Genomic DNA, 14,926 nt, shown 5'->3' with positions numbered 1-14,926 from the left:
TGTATGGAGTATTTGTTTCTACAGATCAATGTCATTTCTAATATGTAAATGATATTAGAAAAGTAAGATATTCTTTTGTCTATTTTCCAAAGGGCAGTAACAAACCAAATATGTTCTTAATTTATTATTTTTCAATTTGTGTATCTCAATGAACCCATCCCTAGTGCCCTTAGGCAGATTTTTTTAAAAAGAAAGAAATTCTTAACACAATTATATCAAAACATGTCATGCAAGTGATTGGCAAGACAAAAAAAAAAACAATAAAACAAATATCAACCCATTCTTTTTTTTTAAATTTTTATTTATTTATGATAATCACACAGAGAGAGAGAGAGAGAGAGGCAGAGACACAGGCAGAGGGAGAAGCAGGCTCCATGCACCAGGAGCCGATGTGGGATTCGATCCCAGGACTCCAGGATCGCGCCCTGGGCCAAAGGCAGGCGCTAAACCGCTGTGCCACCCAGGGATCCCATATCAACGCATTCTTAAAACTAACATCACCTTTTAAAACAAACTTCCCTGTATCAGCAATGAGTTCCTTGGAGCATATACTTCAGCAAATTGGTGGATCTTGGGTATAAAATTAAAATGCCTAGAATCTGTTAAAACAATATGGGTAACTTCTTCCATAAAGGATTATCTTCTATTTTGAATGGGGTGTATATCCTATACTCTATAGTGTAAATCCATGGCAAGCAAGATTTGTGGTCTAGTGGATGGCCTCAGTGTCAGAAACCTGAGTTGATGGTTTGGCTAACCACCAGTGTAGTTGGTTCTCAAAAAAATGTTATTAAATTATGGTGACATGCTCATGAGTCCATAAAATAGTTAAATGGCAAGCAACTTTAACCAAAATAATGGTACAGGGAAGAAAGAAGAAAACTTACCTTGTGGTAAATACGATATAAAGGACTTATTTTATTTTTTTAAGATTTTGTTTATTTATTCATGAGAGACCCAGGGAGAGAGGCAGAGACATAGATGGAGGGAGAAGCCAGCTCCCCGCAGGTAGCTGAGCACGGAACTTGATCCCTGATCCCCAGACTGGGATCACGCCCTGAGCCAAAGGCCGAAGTCCAACCACTGAGCCATCCAGGTGTCCCCACATAAATAACTTTTAACTAAGGAATCCCTTCTAGAGAGTTTTTGTTTTGTGCAGGAGGCAACAATGTATATAAATCCCTTCCTGCTAAAACAGCACAGAGAGAGGGGAAAGCATTTAAAGGCAATGGTGTAGGCATATTTGTAGAAATTAGAGTATTTCAACACTTCTAAAAGTTTAATTATGTGCAAGAAGTTACATAATAACAAATTAGAAGTGAGAGAAGTAACCTACAGAAACAAACGCAAACACTGAAGTTATTTGTGCTGTAAACTATGGACTTTGAACAATTACAAAGGTGAAGAATTCTATGTAACTGGCACATCATGGCAAATAAAAAACAATAGTGGGTATGACATGAAACAATATAGGCAATGATGGAGAGTTGCCTAACAGGTGAGAATCAGGAAGTGATCCAGAGATAGGAGACCAAAGAGTAGCAGAACTCAGATCAGAAGCAAGACACAGTCACCTCCAGTTCTAGCTCCCAGGTAAGATTCCCACGCATATTGTCGTAGGAGATTGGTCTACTGTATATAAATATTCTGCAATCTGTGGTTAATAAACTTAAAAGAATGGTGATCCAACTATTCTGAGATCCCAAATATAACGTGTCCAGTTCTTTCAGCCAAATCTGTCTCTTGAATGTGTCTTTGTGTGGTATTTCCCTTCCTTTGCAGTTCATTCTCTCCAGGCAATGAAATAATTCTTAAAGATAACTAACATCAAAATTTTTATGCAGTTTTGGGGGAGTCATATTGCTTTGTTTCTACTTTTATCTTAACCACTGCTTCCAAGCTTTTTTGTTAGAATAAATTCATGGATTCTTCAGATCATTTATTCCTTCTTTTCTGCTTGATTTCTGGAAATTTTGTCTTTCTTTATCTCTCCTTGAAGAGTCAAGGTAGGCAAAAAGAGGATAAATCACAGAGTGCTCTCTTTGGCTTATTTATTGGCAGTTTGATAGGCATACTGAAAAATTGAGATGATTTCCCCTAGGTTTTTGTATTTTGTGTATTTCATTATTAATATTGTATTTATTTTTTTTATCTTCTGTAAGTGAATTTGGCTTAGTAAATAATTGCTTCTATTCCTGGTCTGTATACCCTTGATTAGCTATGGGTGTTTCTCTGCTTTGTTGTCTTTTGCAAACGTCTCAGTTCTCACCAATAAAAGCTGAAAGTCAGACAACCTAAGTAGCACTTTGGTCTTAACCTCTCCAGGGAAGTTTTCATCATCTTTGGACTTACTGAAGAGCCTAATTTACAGTCAGTGGTGGCCTAAAACAGAACAGAGGAGTTTATAACCGCCAAGGAAACAAAGCTTGAGGCTGGTCTTCCAGGCTTCTTTCTGCTGAGGAATTTATTCTGCCTTCGTACCACTATTTTTGCCTAGTCAGTCTTCATTTCTCAAAGTCTGTGCTCCTGAATTTAAACTTAAGAAATAAATCATGCAGATCTTTACAAACTGGAGCTCAGTCTACCAGACAATAGTCTCCCCTTGAAAAATGTGGAAGAGGATAGGGAAGTGAGGTGGGAGGCAGGCAAGTTGAGAAAGTGGTAGATTTTATACACCCTGGTGAGTAGAGACAGAATGAAAACACCTTCAACTCTCTCAGTAGTGCAATATGTCCATATTCAAATGTAATGAATATAAAATTGTCCCTCCAGAGACAAAAGCAAATGCTTTAGGGATTATCTCCCTCTTGTTAATGTAGATAAGGAGAAGTTGACAGTACTTTGCTAAATAGGGCTACCTACCTTGCAGTCCTTATCCTTTCAGAAAATGACTAACCAAGAAATTCCAGGCTTTTTTTCTATGGAGCACTAAGGATGTCACTTGGCACATAACACTATTCCCTAAAAATATCACCATGCCACCATTTCTAAATCTAAACGAAATGTTACACATTTAAATACAACCTGGATTTCTAATCTCTGGGTTTGTACTCTTTGCAGATAGAACCATTACAGATTTTTGGATTTGTTTCTATCTAAACATCTAAACATAGATCTTGAAGTAAGTCATAAAAATGAGGTATGTTCACTTTTGGAGAGAGTTAGTCACTGGGGCTATTAGAGAAAAATACCCTAATCTTTAGCTTCCTTCTATGCTTTTAAATATATTTTCGGTGAAAGCAGTGGCTACATTTAATCTTGCTCAGAAACCTATCCCGATTAACTGGAAAAGGAAAACATTACATCTGAGCCAGATTATGTGATGCTCATTGTAGGCAATGTGTATTTTTGTGTGTTTGTGTGTATGTGTATTTGTACATTTATATTTAATGAGCACCTGTGGTGAGACATCATAAGTAAGTCAATATTTATTCTCCCATGCACTTTTAAGAATATTTGGCACATTTGTTAATAGGTAGGAGCAAAGGAGAAGGAAGGGCATGCTCAAAGCTTTTTAGCATGACCTGACTTTCTCTGAGATAAAACATGGAACAGATGGCTTGTAGCTCCTCACAAAATTCTTCTTCCAAAGTTGATCACTCTTAAAGGAGCTTGGGTAACCCTTACAAACTCTGGTTACTTTAAACCAAACTTTTATTCTTCACCATACAGAGTAAATCCAGCTCCTAGTATGCTTTTGTCATTAACAAAAACTCTGAGGGTGGTTTCACAGGGATTTTTATGCATTGTTCTATGTTCTTTGTTTGATTTATAAACTGCTGAGGGGAAATGGGGTTGTAAACCTAATCCAGGTTTATGATATAAAAGGGCAGCACATTTTAGAAACACCTTGTGGTCTTACAAATAGAGTTAACTTTAAGCAATTTATTTAGCTAAATAACTGACTCAACTATGTATTAAATTGCTGCCAGTTGGAAATAATGGAGCTTGGCAGTTTTACTGTCAAATATAGTGGGTATAGGAAAATATGTGGAGACTGGAGACTTGCAAAAGACTGAGCTGCTGTAGCATTTAGTGATGGAAAAACCAAGTAATTCACCTTGACTACACTCAAAGGGAGAAATGTGAAAAACAAGCTTCTACTATTAAACAGTTAATTACAGTGTGTTTATGTGTATAGGGCTTGATTGTTAATTGCTTAAACTAAGTTGTTCTATAAAGACAAGTGCTTGCCTAGATTCCTATGTGCTTGGAGATTGATCTGAGTGGTGAGCTGGTCTGTTTTGCAGGGTGTAAATTGATTGGCATAAATGTGTAGTCTGGATTTTAGAAAAGAGGTTTTATTGAATGTCTTATTAAGCAAAAGATAAACTATGAAGAAATCTACAACTTTAATGGTAAAATGAAAAATATTAAATGCTTTGTCTTACCACAACTTTTGAAGAAGCATTTCTTAGCCTCTTTATTCTTATTAGTAAGAAAAGAAAAGGAAAGGGGTGGGGAAGAAAAACAAAACAGATCCCAGATTATAAGATTTTATGAGTCTAGAGACTTTGTGATTATTTATGGGAAATAAGATCCCTGGGAAAAGATCAAGGAATATGGAATTATTTGCACTGGAGCTAGGAAGGTTAAAGACTAATATAAATGATCTTCAAGCCTATGAAAACCATACAGGAAACAGACACCAACTATTCTGTTCGAACATTAACACAAAGCTTAATTGGTAACTGCCACAATAGAAATAATTTGGTATGGAAATAATAAGAATCAATAAATGTCCTTTCTTAAAGTTTTGCTTTGCTTTTTTTTTAAAGTAGGTACTAGGATTCTATAAATGATGTTGTGGCATTTCATAAAGAAAATGGACCTGTATTTCAAATTTTATATTAAAAATTCCTGTATATTTTGGCTATTAAGCCTTTGAATTTGATCAGAAGGGTAGCCTTCAGAAAAACAATTGCTCAAATTATGTTAGTTAACTACAGCATGTAATTAAGCTATAAGAGTATAAATACCAAGAAGAGAAAAAATAATGGCAAAAAGTAAATCCAGGGATGCTTGGGTGGCTTAGCGGTTGAGTATCTGCGTTTGGCTCGTCCTGGGACTGAGTCCCATGTCAGGCTCCTCACAAGGAGCCTGTTTCTCCCTCTGCCTGTCCCTGCCTCTCTGTGTGTGTCTCTCATGAATAAATAAATAAAATATTTAAAAAACAAAACAAAACCAAAAAAAGTAAATCCAGTGAAGTTATTTGGTCCTTTACATTTAGCTAAAATTGGGTCAAGGTCCCTGCTGCATGTTCTTTGGAGGGTCTACGCCTTCCAGTATTTCTGAGTATTTCCCATGGCTTCAAGTTCATTTGAACTTGGAACTTGAGTCTCAAAATCCAATTAAAAATAATGGTAATAATGATAATAAACCCAGGGCATTAAGGCATTGTATGCATAATGGACTTTCACATCAGACCAAACTTCCCTTCTTATCAGAATAGCTGTGTGTGTGTGTGGGGGGGGAATAGCTGTGTAGGTACACTAGTGTTCGCAGACATTAGTTCTGTTAAACCAATGAGAGTCTCAACTACACTGAGGAAGGATGGTCTGCAGAAAAGTGTAGCCAGTTTCTGCAACAAACTCTGGAAAAATATTACCAAGTCAATTAAAAAAACAAGTTACCAAGAGCAAATTTCACCATACCTTTCCATCCTTGCAGACTGTAGCTTGCAGAGAGGGGGACATCTGATAGAATTCAGGAGGGTAATTAACTGAAGGATAGCATGCAGTGTTGAAGTGAGCTGTGTCTGGCTCAAATCAGGAGTAGAGAACAGAGTTTTTGTTCATTCCTTTTGTGATCTTCAAGCTCAGCAGTGTAAAAACTGTTTAAAAGAGAGGTAGTTCAGTGTGATGGATTAAGCTAAGAGATAAGTATGATCTTAAAATGATAAACTACCTCAAGAAAGTTATTTTTGCCCCATTAATAATGAAAGTAAACAAAGAGCTTTCCAACATTTTTTTGTTTGTAATAGCCTCTCTTTATTTTTTTTTTCAAACTTGGGGCTTTTCCCCATTATTCTTACTAGCTTTCTTTGAGTTAAAGTATGGCTCTATAAAAAGGAATGAAATCATCTGTTCATTAACTTTCTACTCAGTAAACTTTTTATTTTTATTTTCTTCACATACAACTCTCATAATTTTTCTAGTCGCCATTCTTCTCATCTATTTGCACATTCCTTAGTTTGCATGTCAGTCCCAAATGCCTCAACTCATCATTTAAATTAGTTCTGTTTTTACAACAGCTCACAAACGGGTTTACAGCTGAAACTCTTCCTCTAATCTAGTTCTTCTTGCTGCATGTACCATTTCTTTATTGACCTTAGCTTTGGAGAGCTTTAAAAATAATACATATCAGCAAGGGTTGCATGCTTTCTAATCATATGTTTTCTCCTGCTAATCATTCAGTTACCTGATTAGAAACAGATGCAACCTATTTGAAATGTGAACTTACGAGTGAACTGCTCATAATGGTTGCATATTTTTTTAGATATTCTGTGTCTGTGTTGTGAAATGCCCTAGAAGATTTTCAATGGCAAGCATTTAGATGATATTTTATAGCTATAAGGTTTTTTTTCCTTTCCAAGTGACCCAATCCCACCAAGACAAATTGACAAACAAAACAGGTAACAACAAAGATTCAACCAACATCAAAAGCCAGAATGTTTATAAGTAATCTGCAAAAAAGAGTACTAGAACTGTGATAGTACAAATTTTAAAACAAACTCCCTGCTCTCAAAGAATTTATGACATATTGGAAAAAGTAAACACATAAATGACCATTTATAATCCAAAGCATAAATATGACACTTTAATTAAAATACACACAATGTGGTATGAAAAAGGGACAAAAAAAAAAGGACAGAAAAAAATACTTCTATCTAAGGAGGATCAGGGAGGGCTTGATGGAAATTTTAGAGTTTTTGTTTTGTTGGATCTTGATAAAGAAGTAGGGTTTCAATGGGCAGAGATGCAGCAAAATTCTAGGCTGGAGCCAAGGATCAACAGCAACCTTCAAAAATGCTTACAAGTCATGCCAATTGGATCACCCACAATTTTACTGATAAGAGGTTAAATTACTGATCTGAAATAGGTTATATTATATTGAAGTGATTCATATCAATAGCACAATGCTAACCAAAGGGACTTAAACTAAGCCATGTAGCAAACTATAGAACTCCAAATATAAATATACTCAAATATTTGTTTAATCAGACTGCCAACTCAACTGAAATTTTCTTTAAAAAAAAAAAGAGCCAAGTGAAAATCTTCAAATTAGAATTGAATCTATGTGGGTGGGTTTTTTAAATTATTATCATGGACTTGATTTTTTTTAGAGAAGTTTTAGGTCCATAGCAAAATGAAGGGTAAGGAACAGAGATTTTCCATCTATCCCCTGCCCTCATATTTCCATAGCTGCCCCTATTGTCAATGTCTCTCACCAGTGGTACATTTGTTACAATTGTTGAACCTACCCTGACACATCATAATCACCCAAAGTCCGTAGTTTACATAATGGGTGACTTTTTCTTAACTTTTATAAATACAACAAAATAGGGGCAATCAGCATGTCCTCCAAATCAAATCTGAGCTAAACTAATATTCATAATGTCTGGTTAATATTTGTGGTTATCAATGAAATACCAAAATCTGCGCCACAAATTTTAAGTTTTAATAAACAGAAGCATTTACAACAACTATTGGATGATTTAGAGAGTTCTTCTTCAGAGAAAAATTCTCAAGGACCAAACAAGAGCAGAGAGTCCCTAAGCTTGGGGATGTAAGGTTCCTAAGTCCTGGTTCAGCATTTAAATTACATTCTTTCCTTTGGCCATGGTTGGTTCAGACAATTCAGAGTAGATACAGAAGTAGGTGGGGGGGATATTTTGGCTGAGAACTAGTTAGTAACAATGATAACCAAACACCTCAAAATTTGCTGCTTCTTAATAAATAAATGCTTATCAAGTGACTGCTGAGTTCATCCCAATATGCGCTCTTTGTACACACGGCCCTTTCAGTAACCATAAGAAGCAGAGAGGCAGGATCTGCCAGCTAAATGGCCCTTTTTCCATTGCTTTGATCCACCACCAATTCTATTTAGTCATCTCTGCTCTGAAAACCAAATTCCTTCATAACTCTCAGGGCACACGATGGCTTGTTTTGGCACTAACTCTGTAGAGCTAAAACTCTGGGCTACAGAAGCAGAAAGATTTAAGAGCCTCTCACCTCACAAACTTGAGTCTCAGGTTGGGGCAGTGACAACCTGTCAGAATCTCGTTTGTGGCACCCAAGCAAACCAAGCACATGGACAGCGGAAATGGCTAGAAAAATCCTCAGACCCTGGTGCTCTTGGTAATTAATTCCATTGATTATTTTGGTATTTAAATACTGAGACAGACCCTGGTGCCAGCCTAAAATACAAGTCAACTCACATTTCCCTTGGCCTTTTAGAAAATGCAGATGTGCCCAAATCCTAAAAAACAGCTGAGTTTAAAAAAAAGAAAAAAAGAGAAAAGGAAGGGAGGAAGGAGGAAAGGAAGGAAGAAAGGAAAAAAGGAAGGAAGGAAGGAAGGAAGGAAGGAAGGAAGGAAGGAAGGAAGGAAGGAAGGAAGGAGAAAGGAACAGGGGGTAAAAGTATTCCAAACAAATGAAATGTTGATCTGCCTTTTATTAATTTCATTTTTTATCTTCTTGTGTACAGACATTTGACAGCTGTGACATTCATGGGCAATGCATTTGAAAAAGAAGACATAAATATTCAGAGACATATTAGAATGCTGTTCAATGTAAGCACCTGTCTACTTAGTGTTGACAGAAAATCATTTACTTTGCTTTATGCATGTTCCCTCCAGAGACCACAGAGGTCCTATTTTATTTAAAGAGCTGGTCCCAATATCAGTGCTTGTTCTTGAAACTGCAGTATATACAGCTAATTATATTTATTGAGGAAACAATTTTGTTTTATATTTTCAATAATACTTAAATAATTTTGTCAATCTTGACCTCAGAAACGATTTCCCCAAGGATTCCGTTAACGAAAGACTTCATATGAGACCTGATACCAATGTCCTTACACTACACTGTTTCCATTATCACCTAGGGAAATTTTTCAAGTGCAACTTTCATAGATGAGAAGCATATACAAGATGAAACTGTAAGATCTCTGTGGGTCTTGTGGAAAACATTACAGTCCGTGAAATATATGCCAGTATCTGTACATATGTATTTATTATTTATTATGCTTTGATTTGTCTAATCTTAAACAATATTAGTATTGCACAAATTAATGCATTCTCAAAAGCCATAGAAATCATGACTTTTTAATCAGATATATCCAATTTGGTAAATCTTTTGTTTCTTTTCTACTCTGCCCAAATCAGAGAAGCAATTGCGTAACTTGACTTAAACAGGTGGCCATGTACAGAGAAAAGAAAAATAAAAAAAGGAAGGAAAGAAGAGAAAGAGAGAGAGAAAGTAAAGAGCAAGCAACCTTTATGAAGATGCTGAGGTTGCTGTGGGACCTCAGAAGGCGATTTCGATGTGTATTCATGAAGCCTTCTGACTTGTTCCCAAGTGATTAAAACAGATAGGCTTAAGTTAAATTATTCACCCAAAGTATAATTTCCCTTCCTGTATTTGGTAAAACACCTGTCTTGAAGGTGTCTGATTTGCAATGGGTTAACGGGACCAACTGAGGAGCCCCCTTTAGCTGAGTCTCAGGTCAGAATTACAAATGTACCATATTATCAGAGATATAATGAAACACAGACCTAAGTGAACAAAGCCTAATTTTTTGGCCATGACATTTCTCTCCATTCTGGTTTTACCTGACATGAGTGTGTAATGATGTTAGCTGGGCCTGATGGGGTGGGGGCGGGGGAGTAGGCGGCGGAGGCGGAGGCGCTGGGGGAAGGCAGCCAGGACGGGCGAGACCTCAGAGCTCAAGCTTTCCAAAACCTTACAATGCTGCCACCTACAGATCGAAACTTTCAAGGCGGATACCGTCAAAATTGTGTTTTCCCACCCTCAACAATGAGAAACATACAAAATCTCGGGTGCAAGGCCAGAGCCCAAAACTCAACATCCTGCAAAGAGTTAAATGGCCAGGTGATACGAAAAGAACAGGCCCTTTGGCTTAGCTAGTTCAGTGCCGTTACATAATTTAATTAGGATCATCACACGGCAACCGAAGCTGTCCAGAGGAATTATGAGCCACAAGTTCAGATCACATGTGAATCCTTTTGCTCAATTAAAGCTAAGCAATTTTTAAGGTTTTTTTTTCCCTCTTTGCAGTATATGCAAAGAGCAGTGAAGCATGGCCTGCATATTTTTCACATTAAAATTATTACATAAAGCCTGTAGCATTTGAAATACTTACGGAAATCAAAATGTTACACTCTGACCTTGGGCGTTTAAACTTGGTCATTTTTAAAGCTATTGTTGCCATGCTTTCCTTTGTTCTAAGAAAATTACTGTGGTTAGTTATAATAGCTGAATGAGTAATTACGGGGGGAAGAAAAGAAATATGTAATAGTGCTGAAATGACTCAAGCCTACATACTACTAAACAGCTTTAATTCTGTTTTTGAAGTCACAGCATCCAGGCAAAAGGCATATTTCTATTTCTCTCTTCCCTACTGTGCCCATCAATAAAAATGACCATTTCCCTTCTCAGTGTACTATCCCATCTAATTGCCTTTGTGTCAAGAAAAACTCTGATAACCCGAAGAGGGAAGAACTTGTGGAAGAGTCTGATTCTAGTTTGATCCATGTTTTATGATGCAAGCACATGTAGAATGAAGCATATTGGACTAACGTTCATTATCAAGCATTTTTCCTTAATCTTTAAATTTCCTTCAGGCTGTTAGCTTCATTTCTCACTGATTGTATCAGCAAACAGGAAAGATGGGCAGTACTGTCTTGTCAGAACTGTGCTTTAAATGTATATAAACAGATAGAAAAATTATAATTTTAGTAATTTAAAATATAGGTTGGGATTATATTTGTTAAGCTACCTAAGATTTTCCAACGGAAGTTTGAAGTTAACTTTTAAATGTTTACTTGGAGGGATAAATACTAGCCTTAATAAAAGATCATGCTAATATAAGTGACAAAATAGGAATATGCAAAGAAATAATTCAACATTAGGAAGAATCTTACATTCAGTTGGGGATCTTGGCAACTTGGAGTAGTGTTATTTATTTATTTATTTATTTATTTGCTTATTTATTTAAAAAATCCCCAGTATTTCAGGATGTATTGCTTAAGACAACTGAAACTAGAACAGACAACAAAACTTCCAGTGAGTGCTGTGGGAAATTCTTCACTAACTCACAGATCAAAGAGAATAAGACAAAACTCGTTTTTCAGTATTACAGCCTACTTATTATTTGCAATAGAAAAAAAAAAGTCTGGATTTTAAGGGTGCACACAAATACTGTATCTGAGTCACATAGTGTTTATTAGTTTCTGAGATGAGAGGTACACAAAATGCAAAAATGAGGCAATTTTTATATCAAAGAATCTGAAAAGGTTAATTCTTCCTACTTGTGCAACCAGATATTTGTAGGATTAACAACTCCTTTAAACACTAGTTGGATTTAGCTATAATAAGAATATAAATACAATAAGACATTCCTAAGGGGAATACAATTTTTAAAAAATTTCCATATTTGCTACAATAAATGTTATGCCTAGAAATTTTATAGCTAACAGAAACACAGAAAATACTATACCCAGAGCTAGAAAATTGTTCCAGTACAAAGCAAGTCTGATATATTACCTCCCAAATACACAGCATATCCCTGGTAAAGTTGTAAATTATAGTTGCAAATGAGGCCACAAACAAAATTTTGCTCAAGGCATGAATCATAAATTCAAACAATAATCATCTCCTACGTGAGGCACAACTACTTTGTTTACTTCTTAGACACTGTTTCCTAAACATGAAGATGAAAGTAGGTCAAGGAAATTTAGCATCTTTTTCTCATGAAGCATGCTCTGATATTGGGTGCACTGTCTTATTTACAATTGCACAAACCTTTTAAATATTAAAAATCTGTGTTTTCACAGTGCTAGGTCCTGAAGCATATTGATATTTTATCTCATGATGACACCATATCATCAAAACTAGAGATGTTTACCGAGGAAAAAGAAAGGATTCTTTTTTTTTAATAAATGCATTTTGTATTGGTGTTCAATTTGCCAACATACAGAATAACACCCAGTGCCCATCCTGTCAAGTGCCCCCCCCTCAGTGCCCGTCACCCAGTCACCCACACCCCCCACCCTCCTCCCCTTCCACCACCCCTAGTTCGTTTCCCAGAGTTAGGAGTGAAAGAAAGGATTCTTAATAGTAACTTGCTATGTGGAATTCTGATGTTTTCCTTTCCTTCTTTTTTTATTTTTTTTCCTTAAGATTTTACTTATTTATTTGGCACAGAGGGAGAGAGCACAAGTAGGGGAGCTGCAGAGGGAAAGGGAGTGAGAGAGAGAAGCAGACTCCCCGCCGAGCAGGGAGCTGGACTAGGGCTCCACTGGATTGGAGGACTCTGGGATCATGACCCGAGCCAAAGGCAGATGCTTAACCCGCTGAGCCACCCAGGGGCCCCCGGATACGTTTTTCATATTAAAAATAAAAGGATAATTAGCTGATGTTTAATGGTACTTTTAATCTACTTAGTAGACATAATTGTTTGCTACTGTTTGTACATATGTAAGGAGTCGACTAGTTTTTTCTTTTTTTTCTCGTCCTATATTTTAGAATTTCTAAAAGCCTAATACCATGAAAACCTTTTTTAAGTATGAAGCTTAAGAAAGCTGACCTTTGGGCAGCCTGGTTGGCTCAGCGGTTTAGCGCCGCCTTCAGCCCAGGCTGTGATCCCGGAGATGTGGGGTCGAGTCCCCTGTTGGGCTCCCTGCATGGAGCCTGCTTCTCCTTCTGCCTGTCTCTTGCTCTCTCTCTGTCTCTTTCTGTGTCTCTCATGAATGAATGAATGAATAAATAAATAAATAAATAAATAAATAAATAAATAAATAAAATCCTTAAGAAAAAAAAAAAAGCCGGCCTTTAATCAAATCCATTCAAATCATAGAAAGAATCATAAAGTTAATCACTTTAGCCAGTTCTAAGAATTATCTTGGAAGAATATACAACTGTAAAATATTGTTTGGAAAGCAGATTTGGAATATTAACATAGCAACTTCTATTTACAGACAATAAGAATAAGAAGCAGCATGCTTACTGCTCTATAAGGTCCTTAGATGTCACAAACTTCCTGTTTTTTTCAGCAATGAATATCGAAAATAATAACAGTAATAATGGTCACATTGATTAATTGCTTATAAGAAATTCAGAACCATGCTATGCATTTTATATGAATTATCACATTTAATTCTAACAGCAACTCTTTAAAACAGAGATGATTTTTTTTTTTATCTGATGTACAGATTACAGAACTGAGACTTAGAGAGGAAAATAAAGCACCTGGTCCACGTCACCCTGAGGTAGGCACTGGCATTCACAGATAAAGAACAGTCTATTTCCTGGAAGAAACCAGTAATCTATTCATCAAAACTTTCTGTCAGTGTATAAACCAAGGGGGACACATAAAATTTGATTTATTTTAAATCTACTCAACTGAAATCAGACAAGTTTTGGGTACTTACACAGAAGTAATAAGCTAGCACAATAATCTACATAATCCAATCATCAAAAAGTACCTATTGAATACCTAGTGTGTACCATCTCTACTACGAGGTATTTGAATTTAGTAGTGAGCAAGATAAAGGGATCTCTGCCCTTAAGGAGACTTTACAGTAGTAAGAAGGTCAAATAATTACTTAAATCTCAAAATAATTAAAAATTAAACTGAATAGAGAACAATGGAATTTAGGCAGGAGGTCAGAAGATATCTCTAAATAGAGTACACTGAAGCTGGGACTTGAAGAATGAGGATTCATCAAGCCGATACATGAGAAGGGTATCCCATGCAAAGGGCCTAAGCCTAGAAAATCTTACCTCACAACCAATCAATCAGCAAGTCCTGTTAGCTTGGACACAGTATCCTGAATTTATCTGCTTTTTTCTATTCATCGTCTTAGTCCAGATTATAATCATCTCTTGCTTAAACCACTGCCATAGCTTCCTAACTGAGCTGCCTGCTTTTCCTTGGCCTCCTTCAATTCCATTCTCCTCACGGGAGCCAGAGCCGTCTTTTAAAAATATAAAAGAGTTCACATCACTAACATGCATAAAATCCTTCAATAGCTTCCCTTTGCACTTCTTCCCTTCTGATAGCCATATGATGCATTTCATCTTGTCTTTTAGATTTTCACTTCAATGCACTTTCAAAATGAGGCCTTCCTTCAGGGCTCAATCTAAGATGGGACCCAGTCACTCTGACACATCATATTTATTCTTTTGAACTTTCTGTTTATGGCATATCTTCATCTCCTGAAACATACCCTATTTGTCTATCCTAGACACTATCCCAACCAAGTGTCTCACTTAGTACCCAGCATATAGCAGATACTCAATTAAATAGAAAGGGTTGGAGAAGTATGCAGAGGTCAAGTCATCCATAGACCTTCCATCCACAGTGAGGAGTTGGGATTTTTATTCCAAATGTAATGGGAAGCTTTTGGGGAAATCTAACCAAGGGGGCAAAAATCATGCTGGCTATTGTTGTATGAAGAATACAACTGAAGAAAAATAATAATAGAAGTAAGTAGATGAATTAGGAACCAATTCAGAAATCTGAAAGACATGGTTTTGTATTGGACTAGAATGGCAGTATTAGAGTTGGAGGAAAAGTGAATGATTTTTGTGATATAATTTCAACTTGCTGATGGATTAAATCTGGAGAGAAAGGAAAGTAAGAAATTAAGAACCATTCATATATATATGAAATATATATA

This window comes from Nyctereutes procyonoides, unplaced genomic scaffold, assembly GCF_905146905.1.
Source record: "Nyctereutes procyonoides isolate TBG_1078 unplaced genomic scaffold, NYPRO_anot_genome, whole genome shotgun sequence".
Classification (NCBI taxonomy): Eukaryota; Metazoa; Chordata; class Mammalia; order Carnivora; family Canidae; genus Nyctereutes; species Nyctereutes procyonoides.
This window is presented reverse-complemented; position numbering follows the sequence as displayed.